This window comes from Apteryx mantelli, chromosome Z (genome assembly GCF_036417845.1).
Source record: "Apteryx mantelli isolate bAptMan1 chromosome Z, bAptMan1.hap1, whole genome shotgun sequence".
NCBI classification, from domain to species: Eukaryota; Metazoa; Chordata; class Aves; order Apterygiformes; family Apterygidae; genus Apteryx; species Apteryx mantelli.
The window spans coordinates 35,429,708-35,445,417 of record NC_090020.1 but is presented as its reverse complement, the minus strand read 5'-3'; the positions used below and the strand labels follow the sequence as shown (position 1 = coordinate 35,445,417).

At 37.7% G+C, this 15,710-nt stretch overlaps 1 protein-coding gene across 3 annotated transcripts in view; it reads right to left on the bottom strand.

Annotated features, from left to right (window-relative positions):
* Window positions 1–15,710, bottom strand: part of SPIN1 (spindlin 1) — a 52,170-nt gene that overhangs the window by 22,403 nt on the left and 14,057 nt on the right. Inside the window, exon 1 of one of the 3 annotated variants that reach the window (XM_067315181.1) lies at window positions 11,517–11,563. The exons of the other annotated variants lie outside the window; for them this stretch is intronic. The gene's annotated coding sequence lies outside the window, so the exon portion shown is untranslated. Of the gene's footprint in view, window positions 1–11,516; window positions 11,564–15,710 lie in introns of those variants that run through there. 3 annotated transcript variants of the gene reach the window in all.

The window sequence follows — 15,710 nt, the reverse complement described above, 5'->3', positions numbered from 1 at the left end:
TAGGCAAGAAGACAGCCAAACAAATACTTGGGCTGGTACCTTTCCTCATGTACACAGTGCAAGTTCCATGTACTGTAAAAGAACAGGAAAGTAATTAAAGCTACCAGAGTTATCCACAGACAGCAGTACATAGAAAAGCTTCTTGAAAGGCATTTAGTTGAGTTCAGCTTAGTTTCTGCCTGAAACCAGAGAAAACTGCACTACCTTCACCAGAGGTAAAGCACAAATCAACTACTTCCATTTGTTAAAGATAAAATGCTTCAAACCCACATAGCAGAATTAATTCTCTACAGATAAGTTTAAAAGATTCTGCAGGGGAAAAAAAAAAAATTAAGACTTAAACGATACCGAAACCACAAGTTCTATTGCAACAACTACTTGACCTGCCAGTTTGTTGGCCAAGTCACTAGTTTATAGAAGATCTGCAGAAGTGGTTGGTGATTCTCTATACCTAAATTCATTAGATTCTTGAAACGTTTAGTCATCACATTCCTCTATACAAAGCAGATAAGTGAGGACAACTTCTTAAAGTTCTTTTCAAGGCTTTAGTTAGAGACATTTGCAATCTCCTAAAACAGTTGGAAGAATCACATCAACAGATTTCAGAGTAACATCTCTGGACAGCAGACATTTATCCTGATTAATCCATTCATTTCTATGCTGCCCGTGGCTAAAACAGGTTAGGTAAGCTCATCCTTCTAGCCTGGTTTCCTTAAGAAACGTGACTGCTGTAATCACGTTCCCTGTAATCTGTCAGTCAGTGTTGGCCGAGGCTCCCTTGCACCTCCCTCTTCCCCACAGCAGCTTTGGAAGCTGCTGTCAATTTTGACAAAAGTGTGACCGAGGGGTCAAACACGGAGGAAAGCCCCTAACTAGTGTCCCAGTGGCGGGAGAAGGTGCACCCTGTGTTCACGCCTTATTGAACAAGGGAACATACAAGGAAGTGCCCTGAGGTATGGTACAGGTATTACACAGGAACCTGCATTTATACCTTCTAACACTTTGCTCTGCCATGAATCATATCCACTAATTCCTGGGAATATTAGAGCAACATAGACCAATATTCCCAGGAATAAAGAGCAACAGACAAACAAAATCACATACTAATTGCTAGTGTTCCTAGTTTAAGCAAGCATTTGGCAATTCGTAGTTTTCGGAAGGATCTCTGCTATATAAGGAAGAGCAAGCTTTTTAGACATCCATAGCCAGGAAGTTGTGAGAATTTGAGAGACTGAAGCTAAAAACCCATTTAAAGGAACTTAACAGTTTTTCCACACTCCATCTCTCCTGAAAGCTGCCAATTATATACAGTAATTGTGAACAGTACCAGAAGAACAATATTCAAGATTTAAAAAGCATTTAAAGAAACAACAGGAAGCAATTAGTTTGCTTAACTATTTAACTAGAACAAAAGGTAAGCATTTTTTTTTCTACTGAAGCCATCAAAAACATTTTACTATAGATTAAAACAGATTAGTGCAGAGGCACCTCCAATTATTGAAACAAATTCTAAATTCAGAGCATTGGTCTGATGTATTTCCATATTCAGTCTCTTAGGCACTGTGTACACATGCAAAAGAAAACCACTTTCTCCAGATGAGATATTATGGTTTAGAGAGAATGAACTTTAATATTATACTTGTAATTTAACTTTTTAAAAAATATGAAAAATATGAAGACTTAGCAACTAAAAACACTCTTTTCCAGTAAGCTGTTGACTTGTTATCGAAGAAGTTGAAAATATTTTGTAACATCGTTACACATTATGTTTTTCTTCCCCCCTCAGATTTCCAATCCATGGCAAACAAATTGTAAGGTACTGTATAGACACTAATTTCACTGGTTCTGTAGCTATATTTATCAATAAATAAATAAATACAAACAAAAAACAGGTTTTGACTTTCTACTGGTTAACAAGTGCTTTATTGGAATGATCTGTCTCCGCTCACAATTACTGCACAAATTTGAAATAACACCTCTTAAAAGGAAAAGACGACTTCCTAATCCTTTAAAGTCACAATTCATTTGCTAACGCTTAATGAAGTGTTTCACTGTGCTCTCTGAACCCAAGGACACCAGACTGCTCAAGTGAGAAGCTGATTCACCAGTTCAAACAGATTTTCTAGAAACTAAGCCAGTAACTTCCACTAATTCAACACCTGAAGTTTCATTTACTTTCTGTGAAAGCTGTAAGTAAACTCTTCTAAAATTAGTATTCTGAATTCTTAACATTTCAGTTTCACACCGACAGTTCTGAAGACATTAATAAAGAGAGATTAAAAACAGATATTCTAAAGATAATTTGATGTACTTCAGTAACATCTTGAATTTTAAAGTACGCATAACTAAGTCTCATTTGCCATACTAAAAAGAAGCCAGAAAACACACAACTTTGAATTTTAAATATGATGAACAACAAAAAGCACATTTAATGTTATCATGTATATGCTATAAATCTTTTTCCTTTTTTTCCTCTCATATTAAAGTCAACTCATGGAGTTCAAAACTTTTTTTTTTTTTTTTTTTTTTACAAAATTTTATTAAAAACCCCAATATCTAAGAATACCACGTTCCATACACAGTACAACAATTTTTAATGGGCTTGTGACATACTAAGTAGCAACAAGCCATTCTGTTAAGGAAGAATGGAAATTCCTTGTTAGAAGGATGTACTTTAGTTGCCTTATGAAGCAATCTATTTTTGAGTGTAATTCTGTTAACAGCATTGGAGTTTAGTATTTGAACAATCTGAAGCGATCATTAAGCCTCTTTGAAATATTTCAGTAGGACTTCTGAAAACAGATGTCAGCCTTTTTAATAACAGCCTAGCGTACCAATCCTAAACTCACCACTTTGTTCTTTCATATAGCAACCACAACACATGCAGTATTTTTGGAGCCAACCTAACACATCCAGAATATACTATACTGTCTTTACCCCCTACCAGTAACTTTCAGATGAGAGGTGTCCCAGCCTACCAGTCACAGCACTTGTCACCCACGCCCCCGCACCTGTGTCCCCAGCAACTCATTGGCAGGTTTTCACTTGAAGACAGACATGCTTCTAATTAGCCGTCAGCTCCAGCTACTCACCAGCCTGGTCATTTAGCTTGTTTTTACAAAAAAATAAAATAAAGATATTCAGAGTGTGATTTCCTTTTTAGGTCAGGACACACTTATAAAAAAATGAATGTATCAGCTAGGTGAATACTTTGTATTGTATTGTTCTATTTATTTTGCATTTTGAATTTAATGTCATTCATCATACTAGTTTTAATGAAACTAGTACAATCATACTATCAGGGTAGGGACAGGGAGGAAGGCAGCAGCAGAACAGGAGAAAATACAAGTATCGCCCTATGCTTATTTTTTTTTTTCTTTTTTGCAATGTAAAGGCAAAAGGAGGAAAAAACAGCATGCACACTTAGTACGCACAGACTACATAGCTTTTCTTCTGAACTGGTTTAACCCCCTCCATAAACCCATAATTGGTTAGAAGCATTAAAATAAAATCTTTGTTACATGAGCCTTTAACTCCATGAAAATACAGACATTTTAAATAAGCTCCACACTTGCTTCCCCTGAAATTACATGCATTTCCTCGTGACCCGCAGCACAATTGTTTACGGCACGCTACCTAAAGCTTCAGGACCCTACTATCAACACTGAAGAGGGATGTTACATTACATAGTACAAAAACATAGCTGTGGCGATACACAGCTGTAAAACCAGGATATACACCTCTCTGATGCTAACTACAGGCCTGCAGCTCCTAAGAAGGCTGGTCGCCCGCTGTGGCACTAACAGTGCGCAGGCCTTCTGGCACCACCTAGTGGGCTCCCACCTTTCCAATGTGGCATTGAAAACAGTCGCATGCAACTCGGCGCCTAAGTCTGCGCTGATAGTTCAGTGGAGGATGGGCCTAACAAGTCACGAGGCTGGTCTTCTGCGAAGGGAGTCGCGCTGAAATGAAATGGGTCAGCACGAGAGACTTCTTGGTTGGTACGATTCTGCTCCCCGCCACCCAATGTGGATTCTGCTGGTGTACGCTTTAGTTGAATGGTTTGGGCACTAAGAAGTCAGATGAGGCAGATGTTACTTAGAATCTCTAGTTCTTGCCTAGGATCATCCTTTCTATTCATATTGTAAGTCTTCTGCATGCCCCTTCCTCCACCCCCCAAGACACCAAAAAAGGTTAAAATATTCCCTAAACGACAGCAGGAATAAAAATATACACCTGCTCTTAGTTTGTGCTAAGAGCTATTAGAGCTTTGCTGAAGTAATTCAGCCACTCAAATTCCAAATCTGCACAGAAGTATGCCACAAACTCACCTGGCACATCCAGATTAAGAACTTTCCTTCCTGTCACCCTAGTAGGAGTACCATCATCTGATGTCTAAGAAACCTGTGTTCACAGAGCTAGCTTACTATCCAGTGATTTGTAGCTAACAACCACAAAAAGCAATACATTTCAACTATAGATTTATCAGTTGACAGACTCCAAATCAAGTACTGCTTTCCCTCCCCTCTGATATCCTCTATGGCTTTTCCTCTACCCATAAATTTATTGTTACCTGCCCAGAAGCGTATAGAAACAAGAAGCACTGGTATACAACTGTGTGTATACACATATATACAAATATATGTAAAAAAAAAAATCTCTAAATTGCATTTACTCTAAGATGCTATTTTGATGCAACAGTAGATTATTAAACAGATGGCTGAAATAATCTGAAATTTATGCAAGCTATTCCTTGTTGATAGGGCTATCCATACAAGTGACCCTTGTTGGCAATGGGATTATAAATGCTGCATGATTTCTGTCAAAGGGGAAAAAAAGAAGTTCATGTTTTCCTAGTCATTTTCATGTTGAAAGAGAAAAAAGAAAGAGGAAAAGAGTACTGTACAGATGCTTTCAGTAAAGGGTCAGCGTAATAAAATTCATTCTACCACAGTCACAGTTAAAAGACCTTAACAGTGAAGCTGGAAAAAAGACTAGATCACATTCAAATAAATATAAGCTTTTATCTTCAGCACATGTATACACTCACTGAATTCTAAGGATCAGTTTATAATATTTTATAACAATCCAGAAACTGAATAAAAATGTTTATCATCTTTTAGCAAACATGAATGTGAAGCATTAGTGTAGTTTTAAGAGAACACATGCAACCCTTGAAGATTGCATTTAAAGTTCTCAAAAAGAAAAAACAAACCAACAACAACAAAAAAAAAAAAACAAAAAAACCCAAACCACACAACCAGGCACAGAAATGCCGAAAGTATCATTTCCAGCATTTCCTGCCTGTACTTGTTTTTCCCCTTGAATTAGCAAGATTTAGTTGTTACTGAGACAGGCAGTATAGTTTGTTCTCTACTTCCACCGAATTTTCCTCATGACATACAAGTCATTAAAGTACTCAGTCTCTCTCACTTTATTCATTTTAGCATTTAAGAGGAGAGCATTTTTGCAATAAATCTGAAATAAACTGAGATGGATTGTATAAATCAGTCACTTTGCAAAGGCAGCAGTAAGAACTTCATTACAACATTACAAAACAGTAATAAATTTGCTTAGTATTTTAAGTTTTGGGGCTCAGTGGCGACCCTCTTAGCATTTGAAGGTCATCTCTCACAACTAGTTTTTAGACTTCCCATGCCACAGTTAAAAACACCAGCGTATGGAAGCATAGGGTTCTCACCACCATCACAAATTAGTTTTTGAATCGGAAATAGGCTCATTATTACAGTAAAAAAAAGATACTTCCTCAGAAAGCTTACAGAATGTTTTTTAGCCTAGTTTGTAGCACACTTACGCTTGCATAGCTAGTTACTGTGGGAGATGCAAGGTGCTGAAGCTGTTAAGTATGTTCTTGTCTACATTACAGTGCCCATCTGTCAACAGCCTGAAACAAAAAAAGCCAAGTAGGATTTTCCACCTTCTATAGAAAAACACCCAAACAAACAAAAAACCCAAATCCAGAGTGATTGCATCTGACGCTGCCGTCCTGGACAACTGCTCCAAATTAGAGGAACAACACGCTATATCCAATTCAAGGACCAAGAGTTTGGACATATTTCACTGGCATCTGCTCCTCGAGCAGCCTTGGATTAGTGGGAGAGAGATCCATTTCAGGAAGTTAATTCTAAGCACCCTACAATGAAGGGTAGGGTGTTTGTCTCAAACATTCACAGAAGTATGCATCTCATTCTTAAAATAAAATCCACATGTGAAAAATAACCATAAAATGTGAGACTTCCCAAATGTTTTCCAGCCCAAGAATACAGTGGATCGTTCTGACTAGTGCTGCATCACTGAAATTCATTACCGAAGTTTCTCTGTTTAGAAGTTAAGCATTGAAGGAAGCAAAGTCTCCCCAGGTATTGAAAAACTGTATTTTTTGAAAGTTCAGGTATACAGAAGAGAACTATTTTAGAGGCATACCAAAAAGGTATTTTTTCAAACACTTCTAAAACCTGCTGCAATCAAAGGATTATTTCAGACTTGCTGATCATCGACAAATTAAGGCAACATCACCTCCTCCACATCTCACTCGTTTGACATCTTGTTAGCCTTAAGAATACAGTGGGAATTCCATATCCAAAATGAATGCAGGAGTCTACCTTTAAAAAGTGGAGACTTCCGGAAGTGACATACAATGTATGTAATTCCAAAGGATTCTCAAGAATAGCATTGCGTTTACAAGCATCAATTTTACTCAGTAGATCACAGATGGAAACACAGAATAAACAGCAAACTGTCCAAGATAAATTGACCTCGGATGCCTCAACTGGCAGATCTGGTGCTAGTCTGGCAGAGCCCAATAGCTATCTGAATATCCATACAGTGAGAATGCATATGTAATGAGGATATATTCAGACTTACCCTAAAAAAAGTCTAGATTAAAGCTAGCACAGATAGTTAGCCTTGTAACAGCAGTTCAGATTAGGCAGTATGTACTGCAAGACCGCCCGTATGGGCTTCATCTTATTTCTTTCTCTCTTTCTCTCTCAGTTCTCTCCCACCAATCTCCATATCATGTTTTATCTACATAAATGTGCACACATCCACTTTTGCACATTACTATTGTCTTCAACTGCTGTTCAGGTATACCCTTAGAGAGAATATCTGGCTCTCTTGCTCTGCAGAATCTTTCATGTGGGTAAAAACAGTATTTTCATCCCATTAAATCATGCGTCTGAACATTTTAAAGTATGTCCGAGTGCACCATGGGAGAACTGGTATCTACTTTCAGGTTTACAATGCCCCAGGTTAAATAGAAAAGCTAGACTGGTACAATCTTCAGTGGGGCTGGCAAGAGCTCCAAGAACAAGCTGTCTAAGGATTCCTAGCGTGCAAAATCAGAAATTGTAAGTCTGATCCATCAAGAGACATGGAAATAGCCTCTTAAATTTCCTGAGCATAAAGGCAGGTAGGAATCTTAATATAACCTATTAAAAGCCCCATTTATTAACTCACAGATAGCTCTATTTTTTTCATATAGTACAAGAAATCACTGTGCAAGAATCTTTAATGTGCAGTTATGACAATGAGATCCTACACTAGAAGTCTAAAGAGCTCAGAGATCAATGCTTAACAAGTTTTTCCATCTAGATATTTCTTTCCTAGCATTAAATTAAGGTCAGAGAATAAGGATAAGGGATTAAGGATAAAATTGCTCAAAAGTTTAAAGACTTAATTTGTTAACAGTTAAGGCACTTAAACAGAGCTGCACCTATCTTCATGCTGACTTCACAAAAGGTCAAAGGACTACTTTTAGAGAGCACCATAACCATCAGACATTAAGAACAGGGTTAAGCACTCACCAGAATTGGCCATTACCCTACACTGAGAGTGCCATCCTGAAATAACGGATTTGAACTGGATGCTTCTGCCACTTAACAAGAAGATCTGTAAGTCATCGTGTTCTCAAGTGCAGGCTTGACTTACACCTCAGTATCTCCAACACATTTTGCAGCAGCAAAGTATAACTGCCAAATAATTAAGAGCAACAAATTTGAAACTGACATTATTAAATAATAAAGAGTATAACTAAACTTCATCACTTGGGTCATATATCAATCACTTTATATGTTCAAAATTGCTCAAAATCACAGATTCTTTTAAGAGAGTAAGAAGAGAGTAAGAGTCATTAACAGTAAGAGAAGTGGTGACAAGCACCCCAAGACACATGTTTTTGATCAAAGTCGTCTAATAAAGAAGCTTGCTTCACAACATATACATTAGAACAGGAGGCAGTTTTCCCTTGATCTTTTTACTCCAGCAAATTCTATGCTACCATGAACCCTATAAAACACATCCCAAGATCAAGTTATTACAGAAGTGCAATATGAACTGTCATAACCTATGCTACTGGAACACCAGCCTGATAAAGAAACTGTTCAGATTTTACTTAGTTTTTACATTTTGCAGTAGTAAAAAACATCCATTCAAAGAACATGCAGAGTAACAAAGCAAAGAAGCAACATACAGTACATCCTGAAAACGTTTGACTCTTGTTCAAAAACTACATTTAACAGTACAATTCAGAAATCAAACCCCATAAGTATTGATTTTAAATTCAACCTCTTTGTACACATACATTCCTTGATAAATTAAAAAAAGACCTTTTAAAAGCTTCTTATTTTCCTGTGTAAAGGGTTTTTTTTCTACAGAAGGTTCTGGGAAATTTTTCTGTTGCTCTAAAGTATGTAGCTAGATCACTGCAAACAGTTGGGTTTTTTTTAAACAATAGAACCCTTAGTGCTTTCCCCACACAGTACAGTGCTATTAAATAAGAATTAAACAAATATTGAAGGCAGTCTTGCACACACTACATTTAATTCACTCCAGTCACACGCTGCTTCGAGTATAAAAATGACCAGCTTTTCCCCAAGTTCTTTAGAGCTCTGCTCTTCTGACAGTCCACAACATTTTAAATACATGGATAATAACAGTCTTAGAGGTGAGACAAGCCTTAATGCATGCACAGTAAAAGCATCCGTTAATACTGTATACATAGTTTACGTTCTAAAACTGTAAGGGTATGCAGCCTTCCCTAAGCATTCATCACAGCTCACAACACAATCAAGGGCTTCCATCGAGGTGGTCAGGCTACGTCCCTGCCGCTGGCAGGACCTAGTTTGCCTGGCTCTACCCACATACATTACACAGCAGTTTTCCTCTCAGACTGGCTAGGTCTCTTGACCTGCCAAAACTATTTGTTGCCAAGCCACAGCTGCCCAAGCGACCTGCCACTCCAGAATACCGAGATCAGGCAAAACAAGTCTTTCGCTTCTTTCTGAACTTGGTTTAAGACCTTGGTTCCCAGACACGGCCTGCACAAAAACTCTTTCTGTATTGTCCTTTTCCCGACTTCAGCTTCCATGCTTCCTTTCATTTACACAAGTCATTTTACCATCTCTTTCTAGAAAAACTCTTCCAGTCATTTGACAGTGACCAGTCCAATCACTCGCCCAATTTTTCTACATGTCAATTCTCCATACCAATATTCTCTCGGGATCACTGCATCAGTTTTCCCCTGTCCCAACCTCTTTGCACAGCTAGCTGGAACACATACTCCTCTGTGGTTTTTGGCTTCTCACTGTTACTTGTCACAAAGAACTGGTAGCCATCACTTCTGAAAACCTCTGCATGTCAGGCAATACCCAAATCATGTAAAAAGAGTATAAGGCATAACAAAAAACACAAATACAAGTCTTTCTGGTCTTCAGCAGCACAGCAAATGCCACACTCCCCAATTATGGTTACAACTCTACCCATCCCACAATGCTGCTGGACAGAAAGAATACATACGGCGGGGGACTTCAGAGAGCTTCACTGCCAAACCCCAGTGCTAAGCACATGCGAACAGCAATTGCCCAGTGCTTGTTTGTCTGGAGTTGAAGAGGCTTTCATTAGTAAAAAGAAGCTATGTCCTTAACAAAGATGAACACTCTTGAGTTTCATCACTCTGCTTTAAAAGATGAGGTATTAGATCCAGAAGGCTATAGACTCTTTCTCTGGAAAAAACAAAGAAAGCTATTTTTTCCTACTTAAATCACTATGAAGACAATTAAGAGATTTTTGGCTGAAGTCTTCTTAGAAGTTGACTCCAAATGGCTTAAAGCATACATCCGGAATGAGAGATGCAAGTCTTCATGGCTAATCTCAGGTGGTAAAAAGCAACTGTAAACAAGTGCTTCCAAATTTAAGTATGAAGGAGCTTCCAGCATAAACAGAACTGTGGACAGACTCACAGCACTATTTTCCCCCGGTACCACAGAAGTCTATGTCTTTTTTAGAAGCCTTTCCCACCCGCTGTGGCATGCCCCCAGCATGCCATATTAACTCCAAAATGAAAGGACACCATTTTTAATCCTCAATCTTAAAGCAATGCAAATTTTGACCAGCTCCTAGCCACGGGTTTTTCCATCATGTTGTTGTAAAGGGCATGTTTCTTCAAAGCTTTAGAATCCATGGTCCCTTCCCTCTTTCCACTCTGATCACTCATTTACAATTAAATCCAGTAAGCCACCCAAATTCATTAAAACAGGATTCAGTTCCTCAGCTACTACTTTAATGACAATCTAAAGGTGGTTACGTTCGCTAACCTTTCTGCGGCTTGTAATTCACTAACACTCATTACAGTCTAGTACCAAATCTTCACTGAGGAATTTCATTTGTCAAAAAGAAAAAGAAAAAAAGAAAAAAAAAGAAAACCCCCACACCTTTACCCAATATTTAACACATCAAGTTATAAATCACATTCAATTAAGTATTCAACACATCTAGCCAGCTAACAGAAAAATACAGTCATGCACAAGCAAGTAGAATGATTTTTTGATTTAAGAAAAATTCACAGGATTTGGGTTTTTTTTTTTTAATTTGATTCAATTTTAAACTAAACAGTTTTTGGCCAAATTCTGAAACGGATCAAAATTAATCTTGTTGAGAAAAAATAAGCCCCACTCAATATACTCCACATCACTTCATTAGCCCTAATCCCACCAGTCCTTCTCCCTTGATAAGTATGTAACAAAAAACAGCTGTTTTTCTCACTGTTCAGCAGCTAACATTTATGAAAAGCGCTAATTAAAATTCACTCTGAACCATGTTTATATTTTCAGCACACGTATCCATGCATACACAACTGTTTACAGCAAAAAACTATACTTGTTATTTATGTGAGCTCTTCACCTTAAGAGTCTGAAAAAGCAAAACAGGCTCCACAGCCAGGAAGAATTTTATGTAGTACAACTGAACACAAATTAAAATATCAGTAACAAATATGACGGATAAGCACTTTGCAAACATTAAACAAGTGACAGCTTCAAGGTACACAGCATGAATAAGATAATCTGTATTTCTAAAGAGTGCAAACAAGTTTTCCTGTTTTATAGGTAAAGCCAGTGACTTCATTGCCTATGGGAGATGACCATATAATACTTTTCAGACCTGCTCATCACCCCTTGTTTTGTTGAAACCATGTATATGTAAGTGTGACTACTACCTACACATTAGTTTCTTCTCTGTTCTCTGCAGCTGAAGAAGTTTTCAGAGCAGGAGTGTTTTCTCGTTCCCAGTACTATCTCTCTCCAAGTTTGAGACATGCCCTCTTCTTCTACATAGCGTGCCACCTGCGACAACAAAAGCTACTGGTATTAAAAATGCTTCAGGTACTGTCAGTATCCTTCTGGAGGCAAAATGTTCCAGCTGCAAACAATACATTGAACACTTGGCCAGATTTTCCAGAAACTCAGCATCTGCTTCTCATGCTGCTTTCAATAGGATCTAAGCATTTCAAAAATCCATCTCCAGCTTCAGCTGTTCCTAGAGGATCTTCAGAAGAACACATATACCTCACAGTAGCTAGTTCCACTGGCAATGCATTGGATTTATTATTATTATTATTTTCTGGAACAACTGGAAAATTACTGTAGTTCTGCCTTGGGCATGCAAGTTGCACCACCTGGTAAAATAGTCAGGCATAAAGTCAGGTCTTTCCCATCCTTTAAAACAGCAGCTAACTTTTCCACCTATTGCCTAAGCTGAAAGGTCCTCTCAACTGTGTTTTAACACCTAGCTTGTGCTAAGCTCCCAGTTCCCATCACATTTAAAATCTGTCCACCTGTAGAATTTGAAATCAAATTCCATGACCCATGTAAATACTGGTTGAGTGCTTCTAACCCAGTATAATTGCCAAGCAGTAAAAGGTAACATTGTTATTTAATGTAATCTTTTTTCTGTGGGGAAAAGAAAAAATGTTAAAGGGATGTTTTTTCTGTATTGGAAAAGTTAGAGATGAAGAAAATGTCTCTCCTGTACTGACATAAAAAAGATAACTAAGACTTGGTAAAAAATAAACCCCTCTCCTTTCTATTCCCTTAATTTCCCAGGATGCTAGCAATTAAGTTATGACTTCACTGACAAGTTGGTGAATTTTATTTCTTCCATTAGGAGCCTTAACACTTAATTCTGCTAATATGTAGACAGCTCAATCCCCTAATAGAGTATGCTAATCCTGGCCCTCAGTAGCAAGATGAATTTTTCCACACTGTTCAATTCTTCTCTTGATACAACTTAGGACAAAAAGTTATCCTAGCTTTTTTAGGCAAGACGTTTTCCTCAACAGTAGACAACATGATCCATAGAACCCCAAACCAACTAAAAAAAAAAGTTATGCAAAACAGTATACCATAACTAAACTCTCAAATTGTATTTTTCACCAACATTTCCTTTTGCTAGTTTTTCTGGGAAAAAAGCTAAGTCATACAGAAATGAGGCAACAATTGTCCTAAAAATGTCTATGCAGCCTACAGATTTTCCAATTATTTCTGAACTGTTCTGAATGCTGAAGGCTTCAGGAGACAGACATTTAATGCATTCCCCCTCCCTGTATCACGTATAACAAAATAGCATCACAGAGAAGTAGGCCTTAAAGAGTTCTCAAAACAGTCATCTATTTCAGGCTGCTTCCTTGATAGAAGATTAAATTGATTATAGCTAAGCCATATTTTCCAAGCTTAGTGTTTTCTGCTTATTATCCTTCTATACTTTTCAATTTCAGTGGGTTTGTTTGTTTTTAAAAAGTAGGCAGCCCAAAAACATTTCTTTAAATTTTATAAGCATACTTTCATTTTATTTTTCATATCACTAATAGAGCTTGAATGAGAACTAATTCAAGGACATGTTAAGTATGCTTTATCAGAACTCAGAGACCACATAAGAAGCTACACCTACAAGGATCATTTACAGCTGAAGAAACTAACCCTTCTAATGAGAACTACCACTCAGAGCACCCCTATAATGCATTTTTCTTATGCTACAGCTTCCATAAGGAGGTTAAAGCAAGCAATAAATAAGCAACATTTTTCATTTGAAGGCTAGCTGATCAAAGAAACAGAACAACTTTATCCCTTTTCAGATCAACCTAAGAGATGGTTTGCTGTTTGGTTCACATATGGCACAGAGTTACCAAACAAGTTCTGTTGCTAATAGGGAGACAGAATGAACTCCTTTCTCACACTATTTTTCAGAACCTACCATCCACCAAAAAACTAGTCAATACTTTCAGACTTTTTACTAGTATTTCCAAACATGCTAGTTATTTTTTAAGTAAAAGCTTTACTGTTGTAATAAACACAGGGACTTAAAAAAAAAAACAGAATTTAAGTATTTGTATTTTATACAAGACATCTACAAAAACACATGCAGATTTTGCAGGGGGCTGTACATAACTAGCCGTATGCAATAGCCAGCTGCCTGTTCTGATACAATTCCTCCCGACTGTACCTTACTGTAGTTAAGCAAAACACTTTTGTTCTAGCATATTGTTTTCCTCCCAGAAATTCACAAAAGCTTTTGTTACCATTGTGACAGATCCTTATGAAGCAAAAATACAGTAAAACTGTAATAAAATAACTAGTAAATAATGATGGGTAATGCCTCCAGAGAGGCATTTTGGTATAAAACAAATACCTGAAACATTGCCACATATTAAAGTGTCTGCAAGTATACCTCAGCGCCTGTATGAAAACAGATAAAAACATTTAAGTCAAGCAACTTCAACAGAAAAAAAAAGGAAAAAAAAAACCCAAACAAAACAACCCCCCCCCCCCACACACACACACCAAAACACCAGCTCCTCTACCCTCACAAGTTTTCAATAGCAGCAGCTGGTTTGGAGGACACTTCTCAACCCTCAACTAGACGAGCAGTCAAGTGTTGTTCCTTAATTCTACGGTGCAAAACAACACAAGATGCAGGACAACTCACTACTGATTTACAAAATCCGTTTCCTTCAAGGATAAAAGATTGACTAATAGTTACTGGAAGCTAATGCAAACTCAGAAAGCGAGAACTTCCCACAAATAATTGCAGACAAACTCACCCCATTCCAACCTACTGGGCCAGTGACTAATCTCACCATTACACTGTTCAGAGCTCTCCAAACTCACAGGAGAATGAATCATTCCTTCTGCATTGCACAGAACTGGGGCTACTATCAAAACCATTGCGCTTTGATAAAATTTGTGAAACTTTAAGCTGCCATAAAATATTCTAGCAGAGCTCCACAATAAATACAGCTGCAGCTTGAGAGGTTATGTATTAGAGACAGAAGTCACTAAAATGAATTACAAAGTAGCTTTTATACTCACTTTGGTATTAGATATAAGCAATAAATTAAAACACTTCTCTGAACTTTAAGAATCTGCACGGCATACAGCCTCTGCCACATCTGGATATACTCATACACACTCAAAAACAGGATCTTCACAACAGCACTGAAAGTGCAAATGTACAAACAAAACTAATCTCCCCTCTTCCTTCCAAGCAAATGAGCTAACCAGAGGCCAGCTGATTTTTCCATCTGGGGAATTAAGAAAAAAAAAGGAAAAAAGATGGACACAGAAGGGATGACTAACTGTGCTTTGCTTTCATCAGAACACAGGTGTGTTTATATCATGCTTTAGCTAGTTTTCATCCTTTGTTTTTCCACAAAAAACATGCAACAGAAAGTTATTAGGGATGTAACCATCAATAGACATATCATTCAGACCAGTATTGTTGCGTAGGAATTAGCTTGTCTCTGTCCAGAGCTCTTCCAAGTTCTTGATCCTCCCTTGATGGATATATAGGGATGCCTGCAAAAGGGACGATCTTGGCTGGTCCAGCCCCACAGGTCACATGTTATGGCTTTTCCCATTGTACCGGGCTTTGAATCAACTGGAAACATTTTGGCAATCTCTGATCAAAGCCTTCTTCATTATGTTTAATTATGTGCAGCTCTATACGTTCCTGGAGTTCTTCAGAAAAAGTCCAAGAAAGGCCTATAACCCACTATTGAAGGGACCGTATAAGTGATTATAGAACATATATCCAAAGAGCATTAACCTTTAAACACTAATCCTGAAGTCAAACATGCCAATTGTAAGATAAGTGACAGTGATAGCACTACATGTTCATTAAATCAGGCAAGCTATCAATATATCAGTTGATAGTTACAGTTAACTATAGGCATAGGAAAGGGGAAAAAAGCTGGACATCAACACATGCAGGCAAAAATTAAAAGCACTGATACAAAACTGAAGTGACAAAAGCAGTAAAGAAAAATGAAATTCCTGAGGTAATAGGGTTGGGAGTGGAAATTACACATGCATACCATAATCAGGAAGTGATTGGGGGGGGGGGGGGAAGCAAGCTCTTTT